Source organism: Mycteria americana, chromosome 1 (genome assembly GCF_035582795.1).
Source record: "Mycteria americana isolate JAX WOST 10 ecotype Jacksonville Zoo and Gardens chromosome 1, USCA_MyAme_1.0, whole genome shotgun sequence".
NCBI classification, from domain to species: Eukaryota; Metazoa; Chordata; class Aves; order Ciconiiformes; family Ciconiidae; genus Mycteria; species Mycteria americana.
Window position 1 is genome coordinate 71631124 of NC_134365.1, and position 15024 is coordinate 71646147.

General features: G+C 38.6%; 1 long non-coding RNA gene across 1 annotated transcript; it reads right to left on the minus strand.

Annotated features, from left to right (window-relative positions):
• Positions 1-206: 206 nt before the first annotated feature.
• On the minus strand, positions 207-13371 carry LOC142411513 (uncharacterized). Its single transcript, XR_012776201.1, has 2 exons — positions 13336-13371; positions 207-1463 (listed from the first exon to the last, which is right to left on the minus strand). It is a non-coding gene; the product is annotated as an uncharacterized LOC142411513 (long non-coding RNA).
• Positions 13372-15024: the final 1653 nt, after the last annotated feature.

A 15024-nucleotide genomic window follows, 5' to 3' on the forward strand; every position in this document is an offset into this window, starting at 1 on the left:
AGTGGTTTCAACTTAGTACAGTGAGTACTTAGTACACCCTGTCTCCCCAGACAGACCTTCAGCTCTTGCTCAGTACAGCAGTTAGGCAGCTGGAGAACAGGCAGCTTAAGGATGGGGTGGGGTGAGGGGGTGGGGGCATCTTCCTAGGGTTTAAACTGTTGTAAGGGTTAAAAAGGAGGCAGAGGAATAAACAAAAGACACAAACATTTGATGTTGGAGAAGAGCCTGTTTATTTTTAATACACCAGAGAAATAGCTGAAGCACAAAACAGCCATGTGAAAAATATGAAGTTAGCTTGCAGAGCTGCTGACCTTGGCAGCAAAGCAACAGATGCCCGAGAGACGATATCAGTTTTGCATCCAATTTCTGTGAGATTGAAAACAGAACAAAACAATGTTAGAACAAAACTGCCCTTTTCCTCTTCATTTGCAAGGATTTGAAACAGACCGCTCTTGAAATAAATGTGTAAACTTATATCCTTACCAATATCAGAATTTTCACACATTTTTGCAACAGTATTTATTATCCTGGACCATGTTGAGTGCGAACCAGAACAGGCTCCAAAATAAAATCATAAATCCAATCTAGAGATACCTCAGACCATATTATTTAAATTGAATTGTTCAAAGTCTAAAAAGTTTCTGGAAAAACAAGGATCCCATCAAAAGTATTAGAACTTCATTTGGACACATTTTGAAACAAGAAAAAATGTTTCAAAATAACAAAAATAGCTTATATAGGAAAGGCATGGCTGTGTTCTCTTGGCTAGACAAAAATAAAATTGATTTGCAATAAATGTAGATTAAAAATAAGATAAAAATTAAGCCAATCCTATTGTATTCTCATATAATACCTTAAAGTGCCTTACAAATACCATTTAATTACATTCAGAACTTAATGAGAGACAGCAATTATCTGTCCCATTTCATCGTAGGAAACAGAAAGACAGATATCACACATTCTTTAAATATTTATTCCCACTATAAAAAGAAATGAAAAGACCATATGCAAAATTCGTTTCTGGTCTGGTGTCTGTATTTCAGGTACTTACTATGACAAATTTGGGAGTTAAATTCTATTAATTTGTAACATCCTTTGCCAAAACATAGTACGAATATCAGTATATATCGCCATATTTTCCTAGTTGTTCCTTTTTCAACACAGGACAGCCATTCATGAGATACAGTAAGAACTTAACCCGATGCAGCACAAGCCAGTGGTTTTCAAACACAGTGTGTGATCTATCTGGAACAGGCGGAGGCATTTGATACCGAATTCCAGAGATAACGTCGAAACAGAAGCTTGTACACAAATGCAGTATTTTCAGTTGCAGAATAAGGACCTGGAGGTTCAACGTGCCCTTGCAGCAGTCTGCGATGCTGCGGCACACGTGGCATGCTTCACCAGAACATCTTCTTACGGCAGCCGGACCGTGCACACCGAGCCCAGGGTTCAGGTCAGCACTGCAAAACAACAGTACAGGAGGACAGATGTTTGTAGGCACGCTGGTGTTGCCCTTGTAGTTCTTTTCAAATGTTATTTATTTTACCATATCAGTTTAGTATGGGATCCTCCAAGAAACTGATGTCCTTAACTTAACCACAAAACAGAAACAGAATGGACACTGTGTGCCTGAAGTGAGGGAAATGTGTTGAAGGGATAGGGATTTCTCTTTCTATATGCATTGAATTGTTGAGAAACTACCAGCAAGTATGCTATAAAACTGTTTCGCATTATCTAGAATTTGCACACCAGATAAGCCTCCACACCTTTTGAAATTTTTATCGCTTTATTAATAGCTTTACTTGTTATATGCAGATAAATGAATACATCTTCCCCTTCTGATATGCATTCTCACTCATATTATTTTCCTTTGCGAAGTGTTCTGTTACGAGAGCAAAGGTGACAGAATCTGTCCCACTGTAACAATCTGCTTATAATCACACAGAAGAAAACCTAAAGAATCCCATTTTACAGATGCTATATGAGGCAGAGAGACTATGTGATTTGACAAATTGCACAGAAAACACAAGAAAAAGGTAAAAACAAACTGCAGGTTTGCTGACATCTAGTTGAGCCTATGCAGCCTTCCACAACTGATGACAGCCGGGTTTGCACTGGTAGCAGGTAACAAAAGCTGCTGCCCACTAACAAATTATCAGAAGTTGTGAGTTTCTTTCTTATCATAAATTCAAAATGGATAATGCATTTGTTATTGTTAATGTTATTCGTGTCATCATGGCTCCCAGAGAATAAAAATCCCATGACACTAAGATCATGGGAAAGATTGAAAATAACTCCCTTCACAAGTGAATCACAAAATTGGAATCTTTGAAATGTCTTTGAGGGTAGACTGTTTTATATTTAAATTCTAAAAAGTTATCCCAGAAAAATTGGTATCTAGAACAGAATCTTCGGCAAAATTGCTAGTTGTAAACATCGCAAATTATGCAGTCTAGGTGTGAAATATTAAATGAAGATATTTTTAGTTTCCCTTTAACTTTGAGCCCTTAAGGTGCACTTGGGTTCATATTTATTTTTTTTTTCTCTGTGGGACCTAATAACTTCATAAAAGTGAAGTTTGAGCTTCTTCAAGATCTGAAGTATCAAGTGAAAACATGAAATACTGAAAGTGTGAAAATGAAGCTGCAGCAATCAGTAGTGTTATTCCACTGTTGCTAGCCAAATAGAAGGATGGGTATGAAAGCGAGCACCATTGGAAAAAAAAGGCACTCTTGGCTTTCTCCCTTAAACTACCACACAAATATCAACAGGCAGAGTCCCCTTGTTGTTTCTGCCTACTACAAGGCAGAAAAATAAAAGCAAAATAAATGAACCAAGAGTTGTGGGGTTGGTTGTCAGTTGTTTTTGCTTAATACTTCCTCTTTTTTTCCTCCTACTCACCAATAAAATGGAGCAAATTGTAGACTGTCATATAGATCAGGTGATTTTCAAGCTGCTACCCGATTCCTAGCATTGCCTGACCACCTGGAACACAGCTGATTGCTTATAAAGGAAAGATAAATCTAGTTTTCTGCAAGAGTCCCTTCACACAATGACAGGCACTCTATTGCAAATGTAAATCTTGCATAAAACTGTTGCTTGAGCAATCTCAGCATGAATCAGCAGCTGCAGGGGTTTATCTCCATCAGGATACGTGGAAGGCAGAAGAGGCTGTTTCTAAAGGGAGTTGAACATGGAACATAAATCCTTCTCTGTTAGGAAAGATTTACTTTATAATTTGAATCAACTCAGTTCTAGTGGAAAAAAGTCTTTTGCAAGAAAGGTCTGGAGGTGTATCTAAAATTACTCAAATCTGGGAACTAACAGAATCTTTCTCCAATTGGCAAGCTCCAAAGTTGGAGTCCAGAATGTCATAAGGGTCCCAAAATGAACGGCACAATTTTTCTTTTTGTGCAAGTAACTTTTAAATGATTGTGGGTTTGTTCATTCTAGATTGTAAATAAATCTCAGTAATCTTAGTTTACAGTTCCATGTTTCTGATATAAAAGAAATTATTTCGTACCATAAAAATGAGGGGAACATTCTACAGGGGAGACAGGTAACTGTGGAAAGGATATGAGGAATGGTTTTATGGTTCAGGACTGCTGAGTGTATGATCTCCTTGAGGAGATTACTCAGTAGTGAAGACCCTCTGCCAAAAATATCTGTCTTCAGCTTTAGCGTACTTTGTCCTGGACTCTCTGAGCTGCTTTTCTGTAGTGCAGATAGCAATGCCCTGCCAATAGGGGTAGATTAAAACCTGGTGATGGCTTTGAAGATTAGGATCTGACCCTCAGATTGGCAGCCAGAGTAGACCTGAAGCTAGCAAAGATCAGTGCTGAGTAGAATAGCTGCAGCTCTTAATTCCCCTGAAAATCAGACAGTTGCATTCTTCAGCAGCAGAAGCCCTGGTGTTGTCTTTACCTTTGGACAACCTCTGTAACCGATGGGCTACTGTAGTCAGGATCTCTTCTGACTGGATACAAGGAAATGAAATCAAGTTTAAGGATGAGTTTTTGCCACGCTGCCAATGACCTAATGAATAGGCTGATGCTTCTGATCACATTAACATCTGGATGGAAGGAAGAAAATATATTCTAGCTACCTAGGTCAGCTCTGGGAGGCAGCTACTGTTACTTTGGCATGGCACACCATTGATCTGAGTAACTGGTTCCTCATTCAAGCATTAAATACTGTGGAATTTTTGATGCTGAATTCTTCTGTGGAAAACTATATATCCAAACAATTATACCTGATGTATGGTTGATATCACTCCATTTTCCCAAGTGGTATCATATATCTACTGAAACAGGATTTCTGCCTAAGACAACTTAGCAGAAAAGGACTTCTTGCTCCTTACTGATCTCACAACGCTATTGATAGGGAATGACTGACTTCCGTGTAGTACTGATTGGCCAAATCGTGCATTTTTCCTGTTCCACTTTGTGATGAAAAAGGGTTTTCTGCAATGATGGTCAGACATGCCATCAAAATGCCATCAAAAGACTGAATATTCACATACAGTTTCTATCCAGTGCCACAAGAAAGTCTGGCCCTTTCTTTGCATCATTGCTACCCTCTCTGTACCTTGCTGATATCCAGTTAATCCAGCAGCAGGAACATGTGCAAGCCTTACTACTTACTGACAATGATTTTTGTCTAAAAATAGGAGGATGAAATAGTGCGATAAATGGGGAGGCTACCAGTATCCATTGTTATCCTGACGCTCCTACTGCTTTCATGAAATTCATGGTTGTCTTATTTCTCTGAAGCTCATAAATTCTGTTAATAAATATATGCTGCTTCAGCAGTCAGAAGACACGCCAGGCTAGTTTTGCAGGTTGTCATGTTTTGGAGCCCAAATGTGAGAGCTTCATGTGTGTGTCTAACTCAGAGAGGTGGGAATCCCTTGTACCCTGGGAGTGCCACTCTTACTTGGCTGATATTGCCTGTAAAATAGGATAGACAGTCATCCCAGATATCACTGCTGTGGTTGGATTACACGGTTAGTACAACAGGATAAAAAGCTAAGAGATCTGCTTAAATGACAAGTGGCACTAGGTGACCTAGGTTTGCAAAAAATGTTATTTGAAATAGAGAAACTGTGTGTCTTCCATTTCTTCTAACAAAAGAAGAAAAGCCGGACACAAACTGAAAATGCACTCCATGGTTGTATAAATCCACTATAACTTCTTCAATTGTCTTAATGCTCTGCGTATCAACTATTGATTCAACTACCATACAACTTCTCCCTAGTGTGCTACTGTGATCATTTCCATATGTATACATTTACCAGATGAGTTTCTCAGGCTTCTGGAAGAAAAGATCCCTAGTTTCTGCAAAAAAAGGTCTAGAGAGGGGATGGTATATATTCTGATGGTGGCTTCTTGCAATCACAAAAAAACCCAAAACCAAAACCAAACTTCAGGCATATTTAGGCAGGCAATCTTCTCAGATCTTTAAGCAAAACGATAATCAGTAGGTTTGTTTTCTGCTTTTAACGCACCATCTTTTCTTCAATTAACTAAGTTTTACATAGTGTTTAAGACTACCTAATAAAGATTGTGGAAAAAGAATTAAGTGCCCAATCTACTTTCACTAAAATCATTGTAAAAACGCCCACTGGCTTGACTGGAAACAAGTCTGGACACATTTCAGTTATCACTAGAAATAGAAAGGCTTGATTTTTTTGGTCACTGGTTCCATAACCATATCCAAGCTTGTTGGAAAATACTCTTATTTCTTTTATAAGTTGTTTAAAAATCTGGAATATCACATGTTTTCCAAATTATTTTGAATTATTTTAATGCAGGGGCTAGAAAACACTTCACTGCCAGGACCAGCCACATGCTTTTTGGGAAGCAGCTAATGCACATTAAATTTCTGTAGAGGGGATAATAGTGAAGACACTTCCTTCAATTCTAAACTGAGTGTAATATAATATAAGCTCTTTACCTTTGGTAGATGAATGCATTTGTGATGAAATGACAAACGTTACTGTCATCTCTCCACCCAGAGCAGGTATGAGAGCAGCAAAAGCAGTGACTGCAAGACTCCACACTCCCTGCAGTGCCCTAGCAATGACTTTGGTTCTGTTCCTTTGCCTTTACGTCTTAACTTTCAGCTGAGACTGCCCACAAAGCACCTAGCTAAAATTACTTTTCTTAATCAGCAGACATCTTAGGGAGGTGGACAAAAAACCCTGCTGACTCACTAAATAAATGCCACCCAAACGTCAAATGGTAATGTTGTGTAATCACTACTAATTGCCCTTCGTTCTCAGTCCTCCTAGGCCATGGTTTACCTTAGCTTGACAACAAAGAATGAACTTAAGCCCATCTGTTTACTACTTGAAGTTGATGGAAGATGTTTCTGACAGGTTTCTGGAGGATGCTTTAGAACCCCTAGCTTACGGACACCTTTGTTTGTTTCCAACAGTATAATGCAAGATACGTGACACCATGTGAAAGGCAAAACAAATAGGAGAGAAGAAAGGACTTGATAGAAGACAAAATTTGCAGCGTGACTTTTGCTGGTTAACTCTCTTTGGGAGTGTGCCTATGTTGATGGTTCAGTTAAAGCTGTTTTATAAGTAGGAGAGTAAGTGGGTAATAAACACACTGCTGGGAAGACATTGAAAAAACTCATTGAATGAACTTTTTTGTATGATAATGCAGAAACGATGGAGAAAAGTAGACAAACAGAACATTTGTTTTAAACAGCCCTTTGAGACTACTCTGTATATGAAAGTATCAAAGGAGCGTGACAAATGTGAATGAAGACATACGATTAAATTGCATGATTTGCAACATAGAAGCTGACCTCATCCTTCAAAGAGGTGACTTTTATTGAATCCTTCTGCTGACTACAGTAACAGCTAGATACCCAATGGCAGTGCAAATCAGTCCAAATCTGACCCAGGTCAGACTGTATGGCAAACCCAGGAAAAATAGCATTCACACCTCTAGCCTTAACTACAGAGTTGTGCTTCTTGCAGAGTCCTAAATAAGGGGTCTGCAAACTTTTCTTCAGCAGTCTTAACGGTGGCTGCCAATGGCAGTGCCAGCTCTCATTTCATTTTGCATTTCTGTACCATAAATGCATGTACTACACTTTGGGAACATCCACAGTAGACTTGCAGCAAAGCATGGGCTGAAAAATCACTTTCCCTATCTTGCCCTGTAATAGTTAGAAAAATCTGCTGTTTGACCACAGAAAAATTTCCACTGCTGATTGATTCCTAGGTCTGTTTGGCTGATTATAATTCCCCAACCTACCCTTATGTGATTCACACCCATACATCTGCTCTAGCTTCAGTATATAATTGTTATTCCATACAGACAGCCCAGTATTTATTCAAACAAGGGTGCTCTTGTGTATTTCTCCTTTTTTAGCTTCTCTAAAAAAAGTAAATTGGTCACAATACATTACATTGTATGTGCGTGTTTGTGTGTGGGAATAAAAACTAATTTTATTATCTTCTCAAAGGCAGCAGCTGATTACTAAGACAAAATAAATAAAAGAAGTATGTTAAATGGAGTACTGTACATTTACATGAGAGACAGGGAATTCCAGGCTCCTCTAAAATACTGTGGCTAGTTAAAAACGATGATGATTTCTGTTATTTTCCAACATCTTTTCCATATTATAAAACAAATGTTTGTTCTCCTGAAGATCTGTTGCTCCAGTAAAAAAATCTAGGCCATGACTCTGGGATGGTGCAAGTCTTTGACTCCTATGTTATCATTTTGTCCTGGGAGAAGCAGAAAAGATGCTTGTGGAATGAGCAAGTTGGTACTGCTTGGATTATCTTCATAAAAGAAGCTGAAATTAGTTTAAAAACATTTGTGCTCTGCCGGAGTCAGCTGATTTGGTTCTCAGGAGTTTGTGTGAACACTTGTTTCATGGGGTTTTTTTGGCTCATGCATGTGTTAGGACTTGGGGAGAGTTCAATGAACCCAGATCTCAAAGCAAAAATCTTTTATCTACATTTTCTAGTGAAGATGGTTTTTAAAAGCTAAATTTAGTTTTCTGGAAAATATTTTAAAAGTAATTTAGACTCATTTAACTTGTTCTATGAAAACAATCTTTATATAGACTTGAAAGTCTAGGGCTGGCAGTTTGGCTTTTGGTTTAAGGCATTATACAAGTAGGGAACGACTTGTAAAAAATTTTGTAACTACAAGCCTAATGCCAAGTCATGTGGTACCTGGATGTGGAATCTGAGCTATTTTCAGTAACATTGATTGAGATAAAAGCATAGCATTGTTTTTTCCTTGAAGTATAAAGATTCACAGCAAAGGAATTCATATAGGTTTTATTCCTGAAACCTTTGTGCTTCCTACAACTGTTTTCCATGGTACTTGCAGTCAGATCAAGAGCATATGAAAGCAGTATGTTTGTTTTTATCTACTCATTCACATTACAGCTCTGAACAAACATCCAGTAACTATGTTTCCCCTCAAACTCACATCTCTTCAAGTACTTAAATTCTGAGTTTCACAAATGGAATCAAATCAGCAGCTGGCACTCCTGAGACCAAGACACTCATACACACTGAATTGAAAGTTTGCACAGAAAGCCACAAAACAGCTTTCATCTGGAGTCTTCTGCACTGTCATCAAGTTGCGCCGTGGAAAATGGGTGAAGGGAATACATACATTTAGTTAGCAAAACATTTGTAAAGCAGTAAGGATAAGAATATTAAGCAAATTAGCTGTGGCTTTAATGGAGGAGCTGATAAGAGACAGAAGAGAGAGGTAACAAAAAAAGCAGAGAGGTATCAAAGCCTGGTTAGAAGCCACAGGGCAGAAGCCCGAAGGCCTTCAGGAGGGTAGGGGTTACTTCAGTTATCACAGCAAACAAAATATTTCACTTCCAGGCAACCAGTTCACACTCAGCTACAGTCAGCAGTGCCTATAAGTGCTGGTGATCTGACAGACAAGATGGTGATCTGACAGTTGTCTAATGGAATATGTAGAATAAATCAATTTTTCAGTAGAATGAAATGAATGTACTAATATAGAACTTTATACTTTTCCACCAATGTATTTTAACTCTCACAAGAAGAAGAAAAAATGTTCAGATGATAGGATTAAACTGTCTTTGGCCTCTCAAGTGATGCTGTCAACAAGAGGGCTTTCTGATACTTTTGATTTTTTTTTTAAGATGACAAGCCAACTGATAGCAGGTTTTGGTCTTTCAAGTTGGCACAGATTTGATTAATGATCCACAGATGGAAATCTCTGTAGCTCTTGCCAACTGTAGTAACAGCCCATTCCCAGGTGCTGGGCAGATTTTTAATGGAATTTTTTTTTTTTTTTGGCTGATACACTACAATGTAACATGATAAGTTAAATTACTCATATCATTCCTGTAGGTTACCCGCTATTAGTTTCCAAATTCTGCTCCCATTTCTAACTTCACATATGGTTATTTGTTCAGTGCCTTGAATAGGTGAGATACTAGATGCCTATTATTGGTTATAATACTATATTCACATGAATTATTTTCAGTGTTGTTTTATTATTCATGTAAATAGACTAGCTGAAGTCCCCAGATATGCTAGTGTGATATGGGGTTTTGTCTGTAATCTGTTTGCAGCTGTCAACTCTTAGGTGGTCACAATGTTCAAGGGATTTGCAGGAGCTGTAGAGTGTTACTAGTTCTGTAAAATGACTTTTTCTGTCTGCCAGAAAAACTCCTTCCCAAAAGCCTACACTTCATAATACTCCCACACTGGTCCTCTGTACTTTAGCAAATGAAGAGTGCCCCAACTGTCTCAGGGAATGTCTCTGAGATGCCCGAATACACTGCTCCCTTTGGATTTACTGCCCCCACAAAGATGGGGCAATCCAAGTCTGTAAAACACAAGGACAAAAACTGAGATAAAGGATTAGGCGTAAAACCAGGGGGAAAAATGACAAGTAGAACACCTAGAGAATGCTATTCTAGCTGACAATAACTGGTTACCTCTGTTTGCTCAGGCTCTTACAATGAGTTCCTATGATACGCTCCAGCGTTCAGAGCCAAGTACTCCGTTTCCATAGAGATAGAGTACTTTCCAGATAAGGCCTAAGATTAACTACTTAATGATTTTTCCTTACATGGTCCTATACTTATTCCTTTGGAGTTAGGCTTTGTTGTTAAACTTCAAAGGCTCTTGATGGGTCTGAAGGGATCTAGCTATCTTGGGAACTCGTGATTTCTTCCTGGTTCATGCTCAGTCAGCTGATGAACCTGTAACTGTATAAGCAAAGATGATGGTTTCACCTGGAATCAAGTGCTATGGGTGTCTAAAGATTATTTCTTCTATTTTTATCCAGTCTGACAGCCAGCCACTTCTAGCCTAAATCTAAACTGCTCTTTCATATAAAGCTATTCATACATCCACATTAAATGTTATATAAAACCTGGGTCACACAGACATTCACATGCAAATAAGAGTCTTGGTTTTAGCATCCTGTAGTGATTGCAGATGATCCATTACTAGTACAGACTAACTTGGACATGACTGTGAGATGAACTAATGCCTCCCTCCAGTTTGTCAAGCTGTTCTTGTGCCACCATCAAGAAACAAAAAGAAAGAAATAATTACACTTTTTGGAATCCTAGTCTGTATTTTGACAATTGTATGATTAATGTATGATTGTATGATTATACAATGTGCAGCACCAAACATGCAAGTCGCACAGAAACCCAATGGGCAAGTATCTTCATTGCACTAATGAATTTCCAAATATTTGTATAAGTCTTACGAGCAAAGTTCTACTCAAGAATAAAGACGGTACTTCCTATCTGACTCACTCCACCATTACATATTGTCAGTTCCTTAGAGTTATATAACCATTATGCATCTTGGACAATAATCTTTGTTCCCCCAAATCTCAATGAAATGGAAACCTTTGCAAATCTCCCTGCCATGTCTCATACTTGTAAAAACACCATCACTGTCTTCTACCATCAGTGCTATTAATTTCTTTCAAAGTTTGATCCTGGCAAAAAACCAAAACACCACAACTGTAGTTACTCTAAGCATAATGCCAAATTAATCCATGATTAATCCATGAGCTAATACTGATGACATTGGTCGATTCAGTCTAGAGACAAATGTAGCTTTAAGTTGTTTTGAAATGGAGCATACTTTCAAATCTCCGAACAGCAATAATATTTGTTTAAAAGTTGGGGGTTTTATGCCCTTAGGGCAGAGGGAGTCGTATGAAATTGTTGTCTATGCAATGAAATTTTATCTAGTAATTTTTCTAAATAACACAAATATATGCCGCATATGAGTAGTTTCTCTTATCTTTTTCTTACTATCCTCTATTTTCAAGTTCACCTATTTTTCTGGTGTGTCCTAAAAGGCAAAGACAATCTAATACATAGAATGTTGGAGATACCATTTAAAAAAAAGTTCTACTTTTTCAAATCTGATTTATTGTACAAGTAGTACCAGAACAACATTGCTGTGTTCTAGTTCTCTGCAATGCACAACTTGCTCTGATAAACCAGCAAATGTCATGTTGTCTGGTGAAGAGAGGCTTGCAGTCAAGTTACAAATGAAGCTTTATTTGTCAGAGATTATAGCCTTTAACATTGTGGCCCTGTACCACTAATATTAATGATATAACAACTGGACTGTAAGTGACTGCTAAAAAATGGAATCTAAAGAAAATCTGCATGATTGTTCAAAAAGCAATTAGAAAAGGCTTATTAACAAGCCAGGGTAATGTTACCCAGTTTAGCTTCTTTTTTTTTAAACTGTTGAACTCGGCAAAGCTTGTACCTCTGAAAACAAGAAAAAAAATTACAGTACATGCTGACATAAATTTAATTCTGTATCTGCTGCCCTGTAGAGGTCTTGATAGCTGCCTTGGATTATATAAATAAATTTCACTGTGTTCTTTGCATTTGGTCTAGCTCTTTTCATTGCTGGAAGCATTCGCTGCACTAGCTTGGCATTATTGCAATGTAAGAGGTCACTTAAGGAGTATCATTGATCTTCCCCCTGCCATGTCTGGTTGCGTGACTAAAGGAAGCAGATGTATGTGTCTTCTGAATGATCCAATTTGGTACTGAGTTATAGCAATCCTGCATCAGTCAGCATTGTGTCTCTGATCTACGGAGTCAATAATGCATAGGAAGCATATGTTAGATGACATCCTGTGTATGAAGGTGAAGGACTTGTAAAATGTAGCAGTGGAGCAGGATGTAATTCTGAGGAATCAGGTCAATGCTTGAATGCAAAGTATGTATAGGTGACTCCTGTCAGTCCTTTAAGACATAATGTTTTGCCTTAAACAAGATGACAATTTTGGAAGCTATTCTGACTCCTCTTCAAAGGCTGAGGGCAAATACGTGTAGTGAAGGCATAAGCAATCATCATTCAAAGGAAACAGGAAAGGAAATAAAATCACATAGGCTGAAAGGAAACTCCAGAATTAACCTCATCCAACCTTCTACTCAAAGGAGGGACAATGTAGATCAGGTTGCTCAGGGACTTGTACAGTCAAGTTTTGAGTATCTCCAAGATAGGAGGTTCCACCAACTCTCTGGGCACCTCTTCCATTTGATAACTGTTGTGGTGAATTTTTTTTTTGCTTACATTTACTTGGAATTTCCCAACTTGTGTCCATTGCTTCTCATCCTTCCACTGTGCAACTCTGAGAATAGTCTGCCTCTGTTTTCTTTACACCCTTTTATAGGTAGTTATACACAACAATAAGGTCCTCCACCTTTGCTTTATCTTCTTATGCCTGGGTGACTCCAGTACCCAAAGTGTAGGACTTTGCACTTGCTTTTGCTGAACTTCATGAGGTTCCCTTCAGCCCAGTTCTCCAGCCTTCAACAGCCCTGTTCTCCCCCTTGGGATGCCTCATTTGGGATCATTTGCAAACTCGCTGAAAGCGCACTCTATTCCATCATCCAGATTGTTAACAAAGACATTACGTGTTACTGGCCACAACAACAATTACTGAGGGATGCCGCTGGTAACCAGTTGCCAGCTCGACTCGTACCACTGATCACAATCCCCTGAGCCCAGCACTCCAGCTGATTTCCCACCCACCTATCCACTTACTCAGTTCTTATCATTTTGGCTCTAAGGATACTATAAGAGACCATATCAAAAGCCTTGCTAAAGTCAAGGTACGTAGCATCCATTGCTCTCCCCTCATCCACGCAGCCAGCTATCTCATTACAGAAGGCAATATGGTTGGTCAGGCATAATTTGTCCTTGGTCTGAAAACGGCTCTACAACCTTCCCAGGAACACAGATGAGGCCAACTGGCCTGCAGTTCTCCAGATCCTTCTCTTGTCCTTCTTGAAGTTTACCTTTTTCCAATTATGAAGAACCTCCCCCGATACCCATGACTTCTAAAGGTGATAAACAGCAGCTGTGCAATGGCATTAACCTGCTCCCTTGGCACTCTTGGAAGTGTTCTCTCTGGTCCCATGGACTTGTATATGTCCAACTAGCTTAAGTGCTCTGAGGATAGTAGGACTAAGGCTGTCTGCTATGGCTGATTTTCAGAGGCTTATGTTTTAATTACTTTAGCCTTTTAGAACAGTAAGTATAAACATCTTGCACTGTGAAGAACACCTTCCAAGTGAAAACATCAAAGCAGCCTACAATTATGGATTAACTCAGCTAAAGCTTGTTCCTGAAAATTTGTATTACTATTTCTTACAGTACAGTAAGCCCAGAGAGAGGTATTACAGATGTGATGATACTTAGAGAATAAGAATTTTGCTGAACTGTTTCCTGGAAAGCAAGTGAACTGCCAGACAATTTTAATTCTCCTTTAGCAAAGCTTTTACAATCTGATTCATTTTTATTATGAATTGAAATTATTTTTGCAGAGGTAAATACTTATTTAGCTAGCCTGAATTATCAAGTAGTTCCAATATGAGGCTTGAAAAGAGGTACGAAAAGAATATTATGTTACTTCCATGTCTCCTCTTTTACAGTGCAGTCATGCTTTGAATGGTCTAGAGAGCAAAGTTGCTGACTGAGATAGAAAATGGCTTATTGCAGCCAGAACTTAGCACCCATAATACCTGTAACTTAGCTGTTTCACTTTGTCTTGGTTACAAGATCTCTAAGCATGGGAACAGACTTGTGTATCTCTCTTTCTCTCCATTTCCCCTTCCCATCTCCCCTATTAACACTGCAAGATCACCTATCCTACCAAGCCTTGTGTGAGCTGCTACAATGCTGTTCATTGACCTTTGTTCCTTCTACAAATGCATATCATATGCATTGGCTTACTGCAACATTCTATGCTGTTAAATGGATTGACTGAGCACAGTCCTGGTTCAGGATTTTGGAACACACACACACTGTATGTTCCTCTCTAGGTGAGTTTCCCATATTGACTCTGTCTGGGCTTCCCCAACTATGTCTTTAAATCTTTCAGCCTAAACCCTGAATATGTATACATTTACTTTACATTCCTTTATTTTCTGAGGGTTAATTTTAGCAGGTCTGTATTCTGAGAACATTTGGCTAGAATTTGGAGGAGCGCTTCCTTTTCTTGGATTTGTTTTTGTTTTAATAATTTCTTCAATTGTTGTCCCTTTGGTTTTGCAGTTGTTCAGCTTTTCAGTGAAAACACTGGCTACTTAAAGTTTGTTATTTCTTTTTCTTATAGCTCTCCTCTCTATCTGGCCAGCACTGTCAACTTTTCCCTTTCAAAAGACAGAAGGAACAGAAGACTGAGGAACAGAGAAGCTATTGTAGCAAAGATGAAACAATTTTTAATATTCCTTATTGGTTTCATGACTCTGTGGTTGGTGCATGCTCTGAATGTGCCTGATCCCTGCCCTCCAGAAAGATGGAAATGCTCCTGATGGTCTAACTTGCATGCAGAAAACATTAGGAACAACATTCTTCTCAGAAGAGGAAATCCTTTTGAGATCCTGGCACTAAGGTGGTGATTAAAGAAGTGATCTTACATCTGATGTCACCTGAAGAGATGGCGAAAAAAAGGTACAAATCCCACTATGAGGCACACAGTTGAT